Genomic DNA, 20,442 nt, shown 5'->3' with positions numbered 1-20,442 from the left:
GCATCTATTGCTCCAGTCCCTGATTGTTCCCATCAAAATCAGGATAAATAAAGCTGGCAGAACACAGCCTGGAGTGCTCTCACCCTGAGCAGAAGGTTAGGACACCTTCCCCATGTTTGTATTGCTGAAAATTACCATCACCAAATTGCCATCGCCAATTTTAATGGATTGGGGTGTTCGTCACACCTTTGGCATTCCATACTGTCCCACAAGTCAAGCAATCATTGAGAGAACACATCACACTCTGAAATCCACCCAGCTGAGTGTCCCTCTCCTATCTGGCATCTGCTGTCATTTGCTGAATGTTAATGAGAGGATTTTGGCTACACAGGTGTGTGAAGTCTGCCAAGAGAAGCTGTGGCTGCCCCATCCTGGATGTGTCCAAGAAGCTGGACGGAACTGTGAGCAATCTGGGATGTGGAAGGTGTCCCTGCCCGTGGCAGGTGGTGGAACTGGATGATCTTTAAGGTCCCTTCCAACCCAGACTGCTCTGTGGCACTGTGATGCTGTGACAGCAGGGCCTCTGTCAGCCCCCCTGTGCCAGCAGAACAGCCCTGTCTGGAGGGCTGCTTCACCTTCTCATCCCTATTTCCCTGCCACATTGAAATTGAGATGGGGGCTAGGGGGTGGAAACACCTTCATTTGACATGGTGGCATGGAATGGAAAGCTCTTGAACACAGCTGCTTTCCATGCAGATGGAAAGCCCTTGGATTTGGAGAAGGCTGCTGCTCAGGCTGGATTAGTTTTCTCAGGACTGAATGCCAGGGAAAGGACAAAGTGTTCCTCACCCAGTGAGGAATCAGTCTGTGGAGGGTACAGGGACCTTTGGGAAAAAATGAGGTTTCTACTGCAGGCCAAGCTTGGCCAGCTGGGCATGGACTTGTCCCAGGGCACTGAGAACTTCTGCTCTGTCTGGACAACTGAGACACCCAAAAAACCCTTGAGAATAAAGGAGTACACTGAGCTCTTTAGTGGGCTTTGAGGGAAGCCCTCAGACAGGTGGGGACATGCCTGTGCTGTTCTGTGTGCACAGTTACCCTCTCTCAGCTGTTTCCTTGGTGTGCTGGCTCAAGTGCTCTTTGCTCCCTTGGGAAAATGTGTGCATCTCTCCAGCTTCACAGAGCCCTGCAGATGTGGGTTAGACACCGGGACACTAGAGATGATGTTCTGAAGGCATGTCACATGAGCAGGTGAGAGAAAAAACCCTCCTGGGTTTCACAAGGATGATTTTGTTGGGAAGCACCAGGTCCTGAGTATGGATGCTGTTTGTGTACAGCAAATGTGGCCAGGAAAAGCAACCCTAGAGACCTGCTCAGATGAAGGGAAGCCTTAGAGAAAACCAGTCCAGCAAAAGGAGTTTTATTAGGTCTCTGTGGCAGATGGATTGAATTATTGGAGCTTAAGCTAAAACAAACTTTCCATGTCAGACACTGAGTTTCACTTCATGAGGACTGAAGAGTTTTGGGCAGTGTCTCTTTAACGTGCAGCTGAAGTTTGCACATGCAGATACACGTATTTGGGGCTGCTAAAATAATCCTGTGTGTGAGGGAAACTGTGAGCAACTGAGGGAGAAAATGACACTTTTGAAAGCTAAAATATGCTTCCAAATCTGATGCATGCTTTGAAAAACAAAAATGTTTTATCACTGAAGATTCCTGGCTTTTGACCAGGTGCCAATCTGAATCCAGTTTTGCAATTTCCACTCTGCCATCTCAACTCTTGCTCTCAGAGGGATTTTTGCTTGAGTGGGAGCAGGAGAGCTGGGCCCTTGGACAGCAGAGCTGTTCCTCCCCCAGGGACAGCCTGAAGGGCAGGGTACAGCAGTGATTTCTCCTGCAAATGTAACAGTACAAACATCCACATCCATGTAGGAAATCAGCTCACCCTGGCAAAGCACCCCATGCATTTTTGGCCCTGTCTCTTCAACAGTCCTGCTTAACTTTACTCTTACTCCTTGAAACAAAGGTTTGCACATGCTTGTGTAGTTTGCAGGACAAGGAGCATCACTTTTTATCACCCAGAACCCAAATAACAACATTTTGCTCTGTAAGTCTCTGTGCTCTTGAGCTAAATGCTATCAATTCAGCTGATGGAGTTAACAGCAAAAATGTAGAAGGAAACAGAGCTGGTGAAATAGCTTGTGATTATTATCTGAGGGCTGGGTGGAGTAGCTATTGGAGAGGCAGCAGCTGGGAGCTGGCTCTCCAGAATAGAGAAGCTGACATTACAGAACTTCTTTCCTTCTCAAATGCTTTGGTTTTCTCTGAACTTTCCAACTTCCCGGGAGGGGTGGCAGCTATGTGACCTGCAAACCCCGGGGAGACTGATCCCAGCTTTTAGATCAAGGAACTCAAAGTGACAGTGGGAACAGAGAGGAAAAACAAATGCTTCTTTTAAGGAATGCTTTTTGAATTATTTATCTGTGTGTTACTGAAGTCTGTTTTGTTCCTCACTGTACTAGCTATGAGGCAGTCTAATTACAAGTATTTAAGACACAAATAAATTACCTTGCCAGCCATGATAAATGCTGCTTGTAAAGCCCAGAAGAACTGTTTCTGCAACTGCAGCCAAGAAACCTTAATAGACCACCTGTTAGGTGAGATGCAAAATTATCACTAGCATGTTATGAATAATCTGAATTCCAGGGAAAATAGGTGGTGCTTCTTTTGTGTCCTGGAAGCTTGTAGCCATCCTTATCTGTTTGCTGCATACCTAGTGCCAGCTCCTGAGGGATGCAGCAGGGCTCATCTTTAACTGGATGCTTTGAGAACCAGCAAGGTACCATGAGGACAATCTGGCTTTGGGTGGGTGTCCAAAGCTTTCCTGCTCAAATGCCATGAGAGCTTTGTACCTGTTTTTTCCTAGCTCCCCAACCCTTCATTCTTTCTTTCCAGCCTTCAGAAGGCATTTTGTGACATCCCCACTGATACACAGTGGTTGTGCTGGGGAAAATGGCAACATAGAACATAAGCACCGACACAAAGCAACTCCATGGGTAGAGCTGATGCTGATAGAGGCAGACTTCTGAAAATACCTGACAGACTTCAAATGTCAGGTTGCTTTTTGAGCCCTAAGTAAACCTGCTTAGACTGCTGCTTTTGTTTTTTCATAGCTGCAAATTTAACTCCTTGCAAAGGCATCCTGTGATCTTTCAGCTCAAAGCTGTGTTTGTGTTTTAGACACAGGCTGTCTTCCAAAAGCATCAAAATGGCCTGGAGCAAAGGTCTGTGGTGGCTGAGGAAAAAGCACAGTCACAATGGGATGCCAAAAAATATCTCCCTGAGGCTGCAATTGGATGCAGAGCCATCAGCCCAGGCTGCAGCCAGGAGCTCTCTGGCCGTGAGCAGCTGGGAGGAAACACCACTCAGATGCAGCCAGAGCCACAGGTCTTACATCTAAAATTGCCTCTCTCTGGGAGGAGAAACATTTTCAGCCTACACAGACTCCTGCCTGGTCATACAAAGAAATGCTCTAGGCTTCAAACTAGGCTTACACAGGGCAAGAATGGAGCCTAGACTTGGTGTGAGATATAGGAAAGGACTGGACCTGTGTAGAGTGCCAAGGGATGGCCACCTGCTCCCTGGAGAGATAACTCAATCCCCTGAGACAAAGCCTTGAGCATGGGCTGAAGGAGGAGCCCAGGCCAGCACGGGGTGTGTTAATCATCCTCTGTTTGCACTGGGACCTCAGGGACGTGGGCAGGGCTGTCCCTCCATCATCCATGAGCAGGAATTTGCACTGTAAAGCATTAAGCTGAGCTTTCACAGAAGTTTCTGAGGACTTTTTTCTGGGGCACACTGTGCTGCCTCAGCAGTTTTGGGAGAGATGCCGGCGAGCTGACAGTGCTGAGCAGCCGCAGGCACTGCTTGCAAGCTCTGCTCTGCATTAGCACTTCATGGGGAGAGGCTGCAGGAGAGGTTTACCTGCTGCAGCTCCCTGGGCCCAGCACCAGCTCCATCTCTCTCATCTGCCTGTCTGCAGCTCCATACCTTGCCTTCAGAAGCCACTTCACACACCAGCACAACGAGGGCTTTCTGAGGATGCAGTGATGTCCTGTGGAAGCATCTGTGTAGAGCATTTGCCAAAGCAGAGGTCAGGGGTGTTCTGCTTCCTGCAGAAAACCTGCAAATTGAGTGGCAGCCCCTGAGATCAGCTCAGCACTCGAAAGGATGGCATCAGACTGTTAACTCTTGTGGCACATGGCACCACTGCTCTCGTTTCCTGAGCAAATAGTCCCTTCATGTTGGCAGCAGTGAGCAATTGGCCAGGGCCTTTCCTTGCCCTGAGGTCAGGCAAGCATGCCCAGAGCCCAGCTCACGTCCTCAGGGCTGACCTCATTTTCTCCCCAGCACAGGGTGAGCTCACCCATTCTGCGGTCAGGACCAGCCCCAGGGCTGCCAGCTGGGACATCCCAGGGCACCGTGGGCCAAAACGGAGGCAGGGAATGTGTAGCACTTAAAAACCACATAGGGCTCTCTGTTGCTGCTGGAGGCTGTGCCTGGACTCTGGTGCAGATATCATCACTGGAAATAAGAGGAGAGATTGAAGTGATGCTCTGCTCAGTTATAAATGAGGTAAAAGCTGAAATTATTGCCCCTTTCCCCAGGAAACTACACAGGCTGCCCAGGGAGAGCCTTCTGTGCTACAGGGATGCGTGGTCTCTCCTCCCTGCCTGATCACAAATTGATGGGAAATGTGGCAGAGGCATGGGGCATGGCAAGACTCATCTCTCCAAGCCCAGAAAAGATGGCAAATTCACAGCTGTGCCCTGTTCCCAGAGGAGCTGGCAGTGGAGCTGTGTGGTGTGGCTGAAGGCAGCCCCTCCAGTGGGCTGCCTCTCCATAATCCTGCCGGGCAGGCAGAGGTCAGAGCCTGGCGGAGCTGCTTCCCTGGGATGACAGCAGCGTGACTCAGGGACAGCTCGGGGTAACCTACTTATTTATAAACTCTGTGTACAAAGACGATTTTTTTCCCCTCCTTGGCTGCTGCAGACGCTTGCAGCAGGGAGAAGCCTCTTTGCTCTGAGATCAAAACGAGTTCCCCAGTGCTGAGGAGGCCTCGCTTCTCTTTCCCTTTGCAGGATCCCCTCGGACATTTGCAGCCCTGGCAGTGAGGCACACACCTCCAGCTGTGGGCAGGACCCTGTTCCAGGTGGGTGTCACCTCAGGCATGACCTAGAGGGAACCAAAACCCTCAAGCCCCAAGCTGTGACCCCTCCAAAAGGCCACACCCTTCCAGTTTCCACCCAACTCATCATTCCTTCTTCACATTGTTTTTTTCTGAGCACTGCACCAGTGTGATCTGTGTAGCCCAGGAGGCCAAGTCTCCCCTGCCTTGCACAGGTACCGGAGTGACAGCACAGGGCAGGGTTTCAGACGTGCCAAGGCAACATTCATTTGCCTGAATGGAGTCATGCAGTGCTATTTTAAGCAGGTTTGTTTACCCTGCCCAGCCTCTGACTGGCTGGTTTGTACATCCCACAGTGCCCCACACACCTGTATGGGCCTGGCATGTCTGACACGCAGCCCCTGAGAGTCCCATGCCCTTCTGGACTGGCAGGGAAGGGCTGGGCATGACACACACACACACATGACTAAAATAGCACAAGACACCTCTGCTTCAAGCAGCTAAATCCTTGCCACCACCAGCTTCAGTGTTTCCCTGGCTGGCCTGCACAGTCCCACTGGCCCTGCTGCTGAAGTCTTGCTATCAGGGGCTAATTTTCCACGTCAGTGCAATTTTAATTTTCCAGAGTTGTGCCTAGTTAGGACTGGTTATTTATTGTTCCAGCAAGAGAAGGACTTGATGAAATGTTCAAATCCATATATAATAAAGTTCAGGATAACCTGGCACTCACAAGAGCATTGAAGAGTGTAGAAGTGCCAGAAGCAATATAGGATTTGATAGGACTTGGCTGGCTGGATGGTGTGAATACTTATAGATCACAAATCTGAGTCTTTATGGCACTGCCTCTTGTGTGGTCATTTATTATGCCTTAAAATGGGTGAGCAGTCAGCCTTTGAAGTACTTCATAGCAACTTTGCAGTGGAATGAGTGACTGTAAAATGTGTTATCATTTTGTACTTTAAATCTATCAATGTAACAAGACCTTCCTACTCTAATGCTTGCATTTTCTCATGACCAGGTTCTGGTTCTATTTGCCTTTTGGAGGAAAACTGGCATCTCTGGAAGTGCATGAAGGCACAGGCAAAGTGATAAGCCTGCCTTGCTGTGGCACCACGTAAGTAGGTTTTGATTACAACACAGGAAGTGTTTCATTACACAAACCAACTGCTCTTGTGGTAGCAAGAGCAAACAGAGCTGTGGTCTGGGTAGGTTTCAGCTGGTGAGGCAGTGCATCTCCACGGGTACCATGGTGGTGCAGCTCCAAAAGGCTTCAACTTCTGGAGCTCTTTGACATCAGCAGGAAGCGAAGCAGGGAAAGGGCAGCTACACAAGAGTTGCTCCCCATTCTCTACCTGCCCTGCTCAGACAGATTGGCTTTTACTACTAGGATGGAGAGTCAGTGCTCAAGATGCAAAAATGCACCTCCTTGTTACACCCAGGGAGCACTGGGACACAGGATTCAAATCCAGCCACAGCACCACCACCCTCAGGCATGTGGGACATCTCTGAGGTCAAGGAGACTCGAGGGTCAGTGCAAGCAGCCAGCTGGCCCTTGGCAGTGGGACTTTGTGGGGCAGCAGGGTGGGAAGGCCCTGTGCTGGAGCAGATTTTGCCATCCACCCTCCCTCAGAGCTGTACCTGTTGGGAGCTACTCAGTCTTTGGCATAAGGAGCAAAGTTTGGTGATTTGGAAGCAGAGATAGAGGGGTAGTGGGGGTGAGTCTGACAGAGGTTATGGCACATTGCCAGAGCAGGGGAAGGTCTGGCCTTCAGCCCTTTACCAGGTCTGGTCTGCAGAGGTGTCTGTCTGAGTGCCTTACGAATCAATGTCATTTCTTGCGGATGGAGATCAGAAATGGCTCATTTTTGCAAGAAAAAAAAATAAATTAAAAGTCTGGACTCTTTGGCAGCTGAAATGGGAAAATCAGGAGAGAGGGAGAAACACAAACTGCCCATTTTAACTGTTATTTACACGGAACCCAGCTACACAATGGTCTGTGAATGTATTCCCTGCTTTTCTCCGGCACACAAATGCAACAAAGCCGTGAAACATGAGTTAACATGACAACTGAGACCTGCAGCCTGTGGGTCTCAGCATTTTCACTCTGTTTTCCCTTCCCTTGCCCTCAGCACACAAGCCCTGTGAGTGCCCATCAGGCTCTGACAAGTCCCTGGGGCTGCAGCAGAAGCAGAACCCGCAGGTTCCACCAGCAGCACCAGTGGTGCAGGAGCAGCTGCCATTCACTCTCATTTATGGCCCAGCTCTTCTTGTGAATGGCAGAGTCTTCTCACTGAAGGCCAAATACCAAGGGAGCTCTGGATGTGTTTAAACAAAGCTAAGCTTAATTAGAGCTGCTCAGAAATTAAATGCAGGAGCAGAGTGTATTTATGTTTGCACTCAGGAATATGTAAGGCTCTCGGGCAGATCTAGGTCACCTCAGCTCAAGCAGAATTACTGAGGAGCTCAGCGTGTGGGCAAACATTGTTCTGCCTGTTCAGTGGGAAAGGGGTAACTCCTACAAGAGCTGCAATTCCCCCACTCACAGCTCTGGCCTTCAGAGCTGGATGAGGCACAGCCAATGCCAAGAACTCAGGAACCTCGAGCTATTGTTCATATAACAGATTCTGGCTCCTTTTGCCTTTTGGCTTGTCTTCTCTCTCTCTCTCTCTCTCTCTCCCCTTATGTGTGTCTCCTTTACAGCTACCACAATGCATCTTCCTGCACAGTCATGAGATGCAGAAACTCTTTCTTTTCTCTCATTAAAGCTGGGAGTCTGTTATAATCATATGACTCATAGTGCCATAGGTCTAAGAAAAACACCCCACACAGGAGCCTTGAAATCAATCCTCATGTATTTCCACCTCCAAGCTGTGCTGCTGAGCTGTTACCAAACAAAAAGGGTATTTTATATCTGAAGGAATACTCAGGCCTTTGATTTTGTCCGCTGCCTTTCAAGCAGCAGTCTGCAGGTCTGGGCTCTGCTGCTTGCCCCTGAGTCACTGTTTGTGTGGATCCCCTTGTTTAGGTGAGCCTGGGATGTGCTGTGGTGGGTGCAGCACCAGTCTGGAGGCACAGCAGCAATCTCAAGGCCCTTCAGATCAAAGGTTTGGGAAAGGTCAAGTATTTAGTATGGATGGGCTTTGGGGTCAGCTGGGCTTGAGGTAAGGCCCTGTGACTGCTGCAGGGCATGGGAAATCTCTCTCCTGTTTGCCTAAGAGATTCCTCCTCCTGCAGGCAAAGCAGAGAAGGTCTGTGTCTTGCTGAAGAATCAGGGCAACTCTGTAAATTCCAGGAGCTGTCAAAATTCTGGATTTTCATGCCAAGAAATATGAATATTTTCTAATATTATTTCAGGGTGAGTCAGCAAAAACTCAACAGCAGTCCTCATTCTTAATTTGGCCTCATTTGGAATAAGATATTCAGCTTGCAGCAATGATAACAGACCTAAAGGAGGTCTCTGAACAGCCCCTTGGGATATGAGAAAGCAAAATCTTGCTCCCACAAAGAATCTTACTTTTTTTTCTTTTACCTGGCAGCTCTTTTTCAAAGGGGAGCTATGTTCTCAGAAATTTTTGGGCAATTCCAGTGAATACACAACACTCGATTCTAGAAAGTGCAGCTCTGCAAGAAGCAGACACTCGGGGCATCCTGCTTTCCTATTTTTTTAATCACAGACTGGTTTGGGCTGGAAGGGACCATAAAGATCATCTCATTCCAACCCCTGCTATGGGCAGGGACACCTCCCACTATCCCAGGTTGTCCAGAGCCCCATCCAGCCTGGCCTGGCTCTGTGTGCTCCAGTGCCTTGTGCCCAGCTATGGTTTGCATGATCATCACCGACTGTGGTGTGACACACCCTTGACACCCCCAGTTCCAAGGGTCTTATTTGTCCTTCCCACCCCTCCTAATTCCAGAAACACATCACCAGGACGTGCTGCTTGTGGGCCAGATCTGAATCCTCTCCAAGGCAGGGGGACAGCACCGTGCTGAGCATCAGCATCAGAGTGGGGAGGTAAGATCTTAGAATTTATCCTCCATTTTGGTACAGATACCCACAGATTTAGTCTCCTTTCCCACATCTATTTTTCAGCACATAAAACCAGGGTCCATTTCCATCACACTCTTTTATGACCTGCAACTGAAATGGAGACAACATTTTCTAGCCAGCAGGGTAGAGGCTTTGCTTGTCAAAAGTAGCAACTCCAATTCCCGTGCTGAGGCTCACATTTTTACAGTAAACCCTTCATACCCTTTTTTATACCCTTCATACCCTTTTTTATACCCTTCGTACCCTTTTTCTCCTTGCTAAATGGTTCGGTGCATTTATTATGATTATCATCCAATACATGGAATGTATTTCAACAGCACTTTGGGGTGAAGAATCAAAACACAAGATACCAATTTACAATGAGTAATTTGCATGCAATTTGCATGGACCTAGATCCTGTGAGGTGGGGGGCACTGCTTGAACTTTAGAGCCTTCTCATTCAGTTTTCATTAATAACTTTTCTGAGGCACTGAGGGTGGCCTCGGGAACAAGGACACAGACCAAGGGGTGGAGAGTAGTGCAAGGCACGGCAGGATAAGGCACGGCCAGGCTGGGGATGGTCTGGGATGGGGTGATTGGGGGATCAAGGGATAGGGGATCAAAGGATGGGGGATCAGGGGATCAAGTGATGGGGATCAAGAGATGGGAGATCGGGGGATCAAGGAATGGGGGGATAGGGGGATCAAGGGATAGGGGATCGGGGAATCAAGGGGTGGGGGGATAGGGGGATCAAGGAATGGGGGGAATGAGGGATCAAGGGATGAGGAATCAGGGGTTCAGGGATCGGGGGATCAAGTGATGGGCGATCAAGGGATGGGGGATCGGGGGATCAAGGGATGGGGGATCGGGGGATCAAGGGACGGGGGATCGGGGGTCGCGGTGCGCTCCCTCTCTGGCCGCTAGGGGGCGCTGCGGCCCTGCCGGGCAAACCACGCCACTCGCCCCGCCTCGCGCCATTAGGCCACGCCCTCTTATGCAAATCTGGAGAGCAGCTCAGCCAATGGGAGCTCGCCGCCGGCGTTGTATTTATAGCCGCTATTTAAGGAGCCGCGCAAGCCGCTCCCGGCGGGAGCCGTGTCCCGGCCCCCATTCCCATCCGCGATCCGCATTCCCATCCGCGATCCGCATTCCCATCCGCATTCCCGGCCCCGATCCGCATTCCCGGCCCCGATCCGCATTCCCGGCCCCGATCCGCATTCCCATCCCCGATCCCCCATCCCTTGGGGTTGGCGCTGAGACCGCTCCGGCCTCCCGGTGCCGGCCTCCAGTTCACAGAGCGCTGGTGAAGCCTCCCCCAGCCGCTCTGAGGGCGCCGCGGGTTTCGCTTTCACCCCGTTTCACGGCCATTCCCTCCGGAGCACAGCTCAGCGCTGTGCCGAGGCTTTTTGCCCGCCCCGCCTGATAAAGGTTCGGCAGTGAGGTTGGAAGGGAGACTCGGTGATGCCCCAGGGCTGGCGGACGTGTCCCGACGTCTGTAGCTGTGTCAGATGGCAGAATCCCGGCGCTGCCAGGGCAGCAGGATTTTGTAGCTCTGGTGATCAAAGCCCGACTCGCCAGCTCACTCTCAGCCCTCCACAGAACAGGCACGCAGGGGTTTTCTGTCAGGAACAGCTGCTTTGTGTCTCCATAAGCTACACTTGTCATTTGTCATACAGCTTGCAGCGCTACTGAAATCAGCAGCGTTCCCCTTCATTTGGAAACCCAGCCTGCTGTTTCTGGGTGTATTGTGTGTTTTCGTATTCAGCTTTTCATCTCGTTGGTACCTGTGCTTGTCTCTCCTTCCCACAGCACAGCTGAGCGCTGATTCTGTGAATAAGACTTGCAAACATCTTTACTCTTGTTTTAAAGAAAAACATCACAGAATGTGCAGAGCTGTAAGGGACACACTGGGATCATCCAGTCCGACCCCTGGCCCTGCACAGGACACCCCACAAATCTCTCCCTGTGAGTGTTGTCCAAATGCTCCTGGAGCTCTGGCAGCCTTGGGGCCGTGACCATTCCCTGGGGAGCCTGTTCAGTGCCCCAGCACCCTCTGAGGGAAAGAACCTTTTCCTTATAACCAACCTAAACCTCCCTAAGCTGTTGGCAAGGCAGCCTGGATACTTTGCTAAGGTATCACAGAATAGCCTGGGTTGGAAAGGACTTTAAAGGCCATCTTTTTCCAACCCCACAGCCTGGATTGATCCCAGGAGCTATCCTGACCCAGGTGTAGCACCTGCACTTGGTTCTGTTAAACCCTGTGAGATTCCATGGCCCAGAGCTCAACCTTGCCTAGGTTTCTCTGGATGCCCTCCCATCCTTCAGGTGTGGCAGCCCACCACCCTGCACATAATTAGGAGAAGGATGTGGATGTGGATGGGGCCAGGAACTGCTCCAGCTCTTACAGCTTGGCACAGCAGAGGCAGACTGACAAGTTTTCCCCCGGCTTTTATTAAGATTTCCTTCAAACCAAGAAAAGAAGAAAACTCCACAGCATCCCCAAAGCCTACCTGTGTGCTGAGAGCTGGCTGCCAGCAGGGCTTTGGGTAGCCTCCTGTCCCTGCTGCCACTTTCTTGCCAGCACTCTGCCTTGATGGTGCTGCAAGGGTACAGATTGACTTGACCCCTGCTCTATTAGAGCAGGACAGTGGTTTCCAGGATAAAACTGTAGTGGATCTGGGAAAGGGTGAGATCTTGGAAGTAAATAATTTAAAAAGGCAACAAATGACTCATTCTTGTTGAGCATTTAAAATTACAACCAATGCCCATTCAATCAATGCAGACTTATTAGAAGAGTAATTTAAAGATCATGTGGGTCAGGCCCTTGAAGGAACTGTGTGCTAAAGTATTGTGATGGGTAAGTGCATTTTACAAGGGCTTTCTGGAATTCTTAAGCTGCCACAGTGGGAGAGAGGGAGAAATGTATTTCATAGCTGGAATGTGCTTCAAGTGACCTGGTTTTGTTTAGTTGGGGTTTTTCTCTGTTTTTCTAAATGTGCTTTTATAGACATCTGCTTGAGAATTGACTGCAATGTTCACGTGCAATTTTAAAGGTTTTGCTACCTTTAACCTGTGGTTAAATCAACAGAGAATCCCTGAATATAGGCAAGTTTACATAGCAATGTGTGACCAGTGCATGGAATAGATGCCAGTAATTCTGTACTTTTTTCATGCTCTGGATTGTATTCCATAATAAATGAAAGCACAAACCAACCAGATCCACAAAGAGTGGAGTCAGGCTGGGTGTGAAGCATCACCAGCAAACACCATCTGCATGCTCACATTGGTCAGGAATATAAAGGACTCCCAAATCCCCGCCCCTCTACTCAGTGTGTACAAAGAAGGGGACTGCTTTCAAATTGAAAACGAGCAGATATCAGCAGGGAGCGAAGCAGGGAAGGAGGCTCATGCCCATCCCAGCCGCAATGGGATGGAGCTGGGCAGCAAGGCGTGCACAGCTGTCCCCCGTGGCCGCTGAGCAGGAGGCTTTTGTTCTGCAGGGCAGGATCAGGTGGAGAGGCAGGGCCCGGGCTGGCACAGGGAAATTGAGCTCCATCTGTGACCGAGCAGCCTGTGAGGGTGACTGCCTTTCTGCAAGGCTTGCACTGAAATTCAGCAGCCCCTGGTGTGTCCTGCAGGGACTCGTGCTTGATGGTGAGCTGCCTGAATCCAGTGATGCTGAGGCCCCCCTGTCCCTCTCCCAGGCACTCACCTGAGTGTGTTTGCCTGCCTGTTGTCCTACTAAAGTCTCATTCTAGTTATAACCTCTGATACACTTGTGGTTGGTTTGTTTGTTTGTTTGTTTTTAATCACTACCCCGATGAAAATTGAATAGCTTAGAGAATGCCTCAGGCTGCTGATGGCTTTGGGAGCAGCACAACCTTGCTTCCCATAATTGTGTCCACACTGGGACTTGTGCCAATAACGATCGTTTACTAAAGATATTGACTAGTAATCAATGTAGTTATACCAGTATAGAGGTGTATATACAGAGAAGTATGTGTGTAAATAAACATATATAAAGGGAATAATCCTTTGGGTTTTGCTTCTTTAAACACGTTCCACAAAGGTTGGAATTTGGGACTGTCTGAAGACAGCAGAAGTTGTCTGGTTTGAGCAGTGTTGGTAGGATTAAGCGCTCTGGGGCTGTGGCAGGGATACTGTTACATTGATGTTTCCAATTAATGTCGATTCCCTTGGATCACAACAAAGTAAATGCAGTTCTCTGGAGTTTGTAGCTATCTGCTGGGGACTGTGCAGGTCTGAGGGCTTGCTGGCCGCAGAAGGGAGGTGATCTGCTCCCAGTCATCCACCCCTATGAGGGCTCCAGGATGGGTGCTACCAGTGTGTCCCACACAGTCACTGTCCCTGCTGGCTGCCAGTCCACAGGTAGAGCTGGCTGAAGTCACACAGCACAAGACTTCAAATGCTGAGGCAAATCACTGAAAAAGTCACTCCTTCTGTGCTTGGTTAATGAGCTGAATTAATCCCCACGTGGTTTTGGTGAGCAATAAAGGCAGTGCAAGACCATGCAGGGCACCCTGGGGAGGGAAAAGGGGACACACTGCCTGGTTTGGGGGATGCAAGCATCTGGCTAAGGTGCAGGATCACAGAATCACAGAATGGCCTGCATTGGAAGGGATCTTAAAGACTATTTATTCCACACCCTGCCATGGGCACAGACACCTTCCACTATCCCAGGTTGTTCAAAGCCCCATCCAACCCGTCCTTGGACATTTCCAGGGATGGGGATGAGGCTGGGCAGCACAAGTAAGACATTGCCAGAATTTGGCCCAGAATTGCCACATTTGCTTTCCCAAACTGCTTATTTCAACAAGGCTGTAGGAAGATGCCACTTTTCACATGCAGCTTTCTGGCTGTCTGTAATTGTCTCCTGGCTGAAAGCTGCCACTCCCAGCAAGCTGCCGGTCTGTGGGAGCACATCCTAATTCTTTTCAGGCAAAAATCAGGCAGGCTGGTTTGAATAGCTGCAATAGTCAGTCTGAGCTCATCTGAAGGGAAAGGAGGAGTGCTCACTGGAACTGCTCCACAGGCAGTTGGAAGAGGCCAACATCCAGCAGAGGGGCTTGGGGTGGTAACAGATTTTACCAGCAGAGCCAGATTCAGAAGATGACATAAGTTCACAGCCAAAAGAAAAAAAAAATCACCTCTAGATCCAAAATGCCTCATACCCTTACAAAAAGCAGTATTCAAGCCTTTTTTGGGTTTTTGGGTTGTTTTGGTGTTTCTTTTTTTTGGGTTTTTTTTTTTTTTTTGAGTAGCACTCAGGCTACTTTATGTACACTTTGCTGAATTTTTTCCTCCTGTAAATTGCACTAATCTTTGGATCCTTCCAGCAGCTTGAGTTCCTGCATATCAGTACAAGAATATTAAAGCCTGTGAGCTGGAGTCAGAGTACAAAACCTGGACTTTGTGTGGTGGAGTTTGGCTTGCCATCTGCCTGACAGTGCCAAGGAAGCACAGCAGTGAGGCCATGGTGAGTAGGATCCCAGAGGAAACACAAACCATGGGGAGTTGCTGAGGAAGGTGGTTGCCTTTTTCACACAGGCTGGGAACCCAAACAGAGAGGCGTCGCACTCAGTGGACAGTTCTCCACAGCAACATTGTGAGAGTGGCTTTGGGCCTCATCTGGAGATGTGGCTCTCAATGAGTTCATTCTTCTCTCTTCTTTTTTTTTCATGTCCTTCTGTCTGTCTTGTTAATTATTAATTCAGTGTGTTGAGAGCCACATTCTTCCGAGCGGCTCCTCCCATGTTTCCAACCTGGGCAACTTGTCTTGCCTTATTAGTCTGTGGACTAAAATTGCTCCTTCATAAAGGTCTGTACTCTGGAAAGGAACCCAGGTGTCAGAGTGTACAGAAGGTGTGTCATCCCAGCCCTGTGGTGTGTTATGAGAGCTGCCTGCCTTGGCCACTCTGCAGCTTTTTTACATGACCTCAGCAGCGTTCGGGAAAGCAGCCTCAGGTTGTCGGGGGCTCTGCGGTCTTCTCAGCACATGCAATTAATCAGGAGGGGAAAATAAATCTAGCATCAGAATGAGCATTTTACTGGAACAGAGTCGCAATTTCTGTGCATAATTTAACACTTTGGGGAGGGAGCGTTCTCCGCTCGCCTGAAATAATTTAGAGGCGGTTTTGAAATAGAACACGTTTGTGTAAATATGTCTTGGGATTAAAGAGCTCACATTTAGTTCCTGCAGCATTACATCTCTGGCTATAGAATATGCCATGCAGTAATCTCTAAACCCTGTTCTGCAAACTGTTTCTTGTATGAAGAGACTCAAAATAGTTCTTCTGGCATAGCTTCATTTTTCCCCTCCTAAATATGGGTCTGTAGCATAAAACCCAGTGCAAGGTAACTGCAACTCTGTGCCTGTTTTATACATGGGAAAACTGAGGGGAGGGCTGGCTGAAAGTGGCCTCAAGCTAGTGGTTCATATTTTTCAGTACTTACCAAGGAAAGGAGCTGTTTTGACATGTGGGTTTCCCCAAATTGCAGCCCTCAGAGTTACAGCTTGCTTTTTAAAGCTGTCCCAAAGTTACCTGATTAATCTTTTTTAGACCCCAGTGTATAGTTCAGAGGCCACATCTGTAGTTCATCCTGTGCCCTGTATTAGTAACACAGACCAATTTATGGACTCTTAGCAAGAAATCCAGCAGTGGATAATACTTTTTTTACCAAAAAGTGGATAATACTTTTTTGTACGGAATTTGGAAATATGTTGGGGCCCACTGTCATGTCCTATTTACAAACACCTTTGCACCACCCTTCTTTCTCATTTCCTCTGAGAGTGGGGAGCTTGTTTGGGATCAGATGGTGTTGGCCTTACTCTTTGAAAAGCTCACCAATTGTGTGTTCAAGGCCTAAAGGATCTCTGGGCATGTGCCAGCACAGCAGGACCAGAGTCTCAGGCAGCAGGCCTTAGTGATGGCATTTAGAGATCCCTTTTTGCTGTGACAATGCTGTGACGTTTGCTCAGCTAAGAATAGGCACTTGTAATAAGTTTCCCATATGGTGCTTTCAATACCAGTAAACAAAAACTCTCTCAAGTAAGTGAGGAGCAGTGTTTTGGGTTGAAGCGTTTTTAAAGCCAGGGCTCATTTATTTTACAATTAACCAAAACCTGTTGGGTAGGTTGGGGTGTACGTTGCCACACTTCAGACTCCAGTCATTTGCACTCCTTAGCCAGTGGCCTCAGCCTTTTGCCTTCATGCATGTTATCTGTAGGAGGGCAGAAGATGTGAGATTCTCCAGGATGAGGAACCTCCCTGCTTAGTAAAAAAATGCATTTTCAGATATCTGGGTCAGGTCCCCCTGCAGGGGACTTGTGTTGGGAACTTGGAGCAATGCAAAGGGCAGAAAGGAAGAGCCAGGGAGTTCATTCTCCTGGTGAGACTGAGGGTTCTAGATGGTTTAAGGGCCACAACAGCATTTAAGTGAAACTGAAGGGTCACCTCAAAGTCCTTTGCTCAGCTGTCACTGAACTCCAGAGTTGTCCATGCTCATGTCACACTGCCCCGTTCTGCTGTGCCTCTTCTGGAGCTTCATTTTCTATGAGTTCCAATTTTTTTCACTCCAAGTTTCCTAATGTTCCTCTTGCAGACAGGTAATCAGCCCAGCTGTTGGGCTTGGCATTCCTTATCCCAATTCAAGAACAAGCCCCTGGAGATGAGGTGTGTGGGGCTTCCACTGAACCAGGCTCAGTGCTTTTTTCATTTGATGCATTGAAGCTGAATCCCTGCTGCTCCATGGAAAGCTGCAGCTCTGAACCTGAACCTGACCCTGACAGCTTCCTTGGGCTTTGTGCAGTCAGGTCCCTGCTGCATCACATAAGGCTCACCTCATTTTCCTATCCATCAGCTAAGCAAGAACTTTCAGTCTGCTCAGTTCAGGGTTTGGGATATTTGGGATTGCAGCAAGGCATGTTCCTGTCTGGGGCAGGACAAGGAATTCAGTTCTCCCCTGCTTGTCTCCCACTGATGTCCAAACCCACGAGGAGCTGCTTTGTTTTGTTCTTTTCCCCATTTTGTGCCTCTGTTGGAGGAACATCCAGACCTGGCTTGATTTCTGCCCCACCCTTGGTACAGCCCTGAATACATTAGTGGTTCCTGCAGAGCCCCAGAAGGGAACCACAGGATTGATTTTGGCTGCAAGTGATCAAAACAGGGATTTTTAAGCAGGTGTCAGAACTGCTACCAGTAACAGGATTTGCAGGGGGGTGATTGCATCATTGTAGAGCAAGTCAGAATTTTGCCAGGAATGAATTTGGCCAAGGGTTCTTACTAAAACTCACAGCCAACAGCAAAACCCCACCAGAGCAAACCCCAGTTTAGCCTGGTGAGCAGTTGTCAGTAGTCAGGGGAAAGGCAGATCTGCAGAGCAGACAAAAGCTGATTTAACCACCTGCATGCCCTGGCACACCAAGGATGAGGAGCAGGTTTTACATGGTTGGGAAGTGTTTTGCCCAAAACACTGCTCGATTTTTGTGATTGATTGAACCCCTTAAGTGCTCTTTCCTTGGCCTGGCTGGGCCGTGTGCTTGCATTTGGTCCATGGATTCTTGCACAAGCTAATCTGAAATTAATTTTCAGCAGAGGCTTATGTGTATGATGGAGTGCCCTGAATGTTTTTTGCCCAGGCACCTCCAATGCATGCAGAAACCTAGCACAGAAAAGCTGTGAAGAGTGACAAAAAGATTAACTGAACAAGCCGAGTGTGTTACAATAGATGTATTTTGCCCTCATCTCTCACTATGACAACACCTTGTAGCTGGCATTTGCATGAAGAATACACAGGCATGGGACACAGAAACAAAACTCAGCACTTCCAACTGCTTCAGTAAAGTGTTCACACATCCAAAAAGTGAAGGCTAACAATATGACAGGGACAGCTGCTGTTCTGTAATGTGTTATCCCTCATCAAACTGTGAAATAATGAGAAAATGACAGTTCCTATCATTATCTCCTAACCCGTGGGCTTTATTGCTGGGCTGGTGCAGCTTCACTGTGTTGTTTTGGGCAAGTGATTTGAGCCTGTGGTGCCTTGGTTTCCCCTGCTGCACAACGTGGAGAACACCCACTGCTCAGGGGAATGGCTTCACACTGACAGAGAGAAGATTTAGACTGGTATGGGGAAGAAATCCTTTATTGTGAGGGCATGGCACAGGGTGCCCAGAGAAGCTATGGCTGCCCCTGGATCCCTGGCAGTGTTCCAAGCCAGCCTGGACAGGGCTTGGAGCAGCCTGGGACAGTGGAAGGTGTCCCTGCCCACAGCAGCTGGAATGAGATGATCTTTAAGGTCCTTTCCAACCCAGGCCATTCCATGATCTGCCCCTGGGAAGCAGCTTGCAACAGCACCTCACCAGTCTTTGGAAGAGCCCACCTGTGAGGATGCAAAATGTTATTCCACAGGTGTTTTCCCAAGAGACTGCAACGAAAATCAGCCTCATTGAGTCTGGGCACCATCCCAAGGCGCTGGGCAGTGCCATTCTCCCTGTGAAGGGTGCATGAGAGAAGGAGGTGCTGCTGGAGACAGGTCTGATGTCCCACTTTCTGTCCATTAACATCTCGTTTATCAGCACAGAGGCTCCCACAGCTGCAGGATCAGACCCGGGTACTTCTGCTTGCTTGGCTTTGTATCACAGGAAAAGCCCAGCTGACTTTTCCTTCCTTCCTCTCTTCCTTCCTTCCTCCCTCCCTTCCATCCTTCCAACAAATTGGTGGGGGCAGGGCCCCATTTCTGAGCTCACTACAAAAAATTTCAACATATGTAAAAATTTAAATGTAAAAATTTAAGTGTTTCAAGTCAATTAGAAATGCTGCTTTTTGTTTCATGATGTACCAAAATAAAATAGTTGCTAGACTTAGCTAGACTTAGGACTCTGGAAGCAAAACCTCTTCTCCCTCTTTTTTATTTTCCTTTTTTTTTTTTTTCCTTTTTTTTTTTTTCTTTAATCAGACATTTCCTTGATCTCAAATGAAAGTTTAGGGTTTGAGGGTTTTTCCAAATCCATACAGAAGACAAATGAAAAAATCAAAAAGGTATGCTAATCATTATGAGGCTTTACAAAAAATGTACTTACACCCGTGGTAAGGGAAAACAGAGCCTGAAAATAAGAGTTAATTCAAACCAGAACCTGAGATCCAAACACTGAATGGTTTTGAGGACTTCTGAAATCCAAACATTGGTACTGCAGACTTTTAAAGAATAAGGCAGAACTATGTGAAATGTCAGAAGTTGAGATTGTTTTTTCACATTTGGCTCGCTGTTCTTCAACCTTTTGTTCTTTTCAGTCTAACTCTTTTTCAGTAGCTACAGTGGCCACTTGGGCAATCTTTTCTTTACAAAGAGATACTACAGAAGCACAAAAAAAAAAAAATATATATATATGGGGGAGGACTGTTCTGTCAGTAGGAAATTTCTCAAGGATATCAATCACATGGTGACAGTGCTACCCCAGTCAGCAGTCTTCATCATCTGCTGCATCACAGGGGGGTTGCATACTTATTATTTCAGAGTATTCCATATAATACCAAAAACACCCCACTATTTTAAATTATGGAAAACCTGCTGTATTTCTGAGGTTTTGGAGCATTGCAGGAATGACTTCTCATTTATTAAATGCTCTTTTGCTTATGATAGTATCCTGTGATTTTAAAGATAGCCCAATGTCATGGTTCAACCCCAGCTGGCAACTCCTTTTATTTTTGTCAGACCTTATCTACAGCTTTTCACAGGCTTCAGTTTTAAATGGAGACAAAGCAAAAGGAGGTTATGGCTTATCTTTCTTATGCTGCTGGTTTTTTAGAAGCATAATTTAGGCATGATAAGGGAGGGAACTTCACAGAAAAGTTCTCTCATGGGGCCTTCAAAGCCTTTCTAGCACCCTGTGGCATCCTCTTGTGTGGCTTATTTGGGGGTGAAGGTTGGGAAAATGCCTTTGGAGATTTTGTTATAGTTTGGAAGGCTAACAAGAGAATGGATGTTTGACTGCAGGGTGGAAATGAGAAACAAAGAGAGCAGTTCACCCTCCCCAGCCCTGTGACCCCTTGGAGGCTGTGCAGCTGTTCAAGGGGACATCACACAGCACAGCTGGCTCTCCTTGGGGTTTGTGCTGGAAGGGAAGGTACAGCAGCCTCTGGAACTTCTGTCTGGCTCCCAACATGGGCACATGCCAAGCCTGGGGAGGGCAGAGGTTTCCCTGAGAGGGTTTCCCCACTCCTTTGGACACAATCCTCCAGCTGCTTTAGTTTAGGCTGAACACAGG

The 20,442-nt window shown here is 48.4% G+C and overlaps 1 long non-coding RNA gene across 1 annotated transcript in view; it reads left to right on the top strand.

The window, feature by feature from the left end:
- The window catches only part of LOC134417213 (uncharacterized), a 48,891-nt gene that overhangs the window by 3,292 nt on the left and 25,157 nt on the right, over nt 1–20,442 (top strand). Inside the window, exons 3-5 of the long non-coding RNA XR_010027534.1 lie at nt 5,082–5,152; nt 6,147–6,242; nt 9,043–9,140. This is a non-coding gene — a long non-coding RNA (uncharacterized LOC134417213). The remainder of the gene's footprint in view (nt 1–5,081; nt 5,153–6,146; nt 6,243–9,042; nt 9,141–20,442) is intronic.

The sequence above is a fragment of the Melospiza melodia genome, chromosome 4, assembly GCF_035770615.1.
Source record: "Melospiza melodia melodia isolate bMelMel2 chromosome 4, bMelMel2.pri, whole genome shotgun sequence".
NCBI classification, from domain to species: domain Eukaryota; kingdom Metazoa; phylum Chordata; class Aves; order Passeriformes; family Passerellidae; genus Melospiza; species Melospiza melodia.
This window is presented reverse-complemented; position numbering and strand designations above follow the sequence as displayed.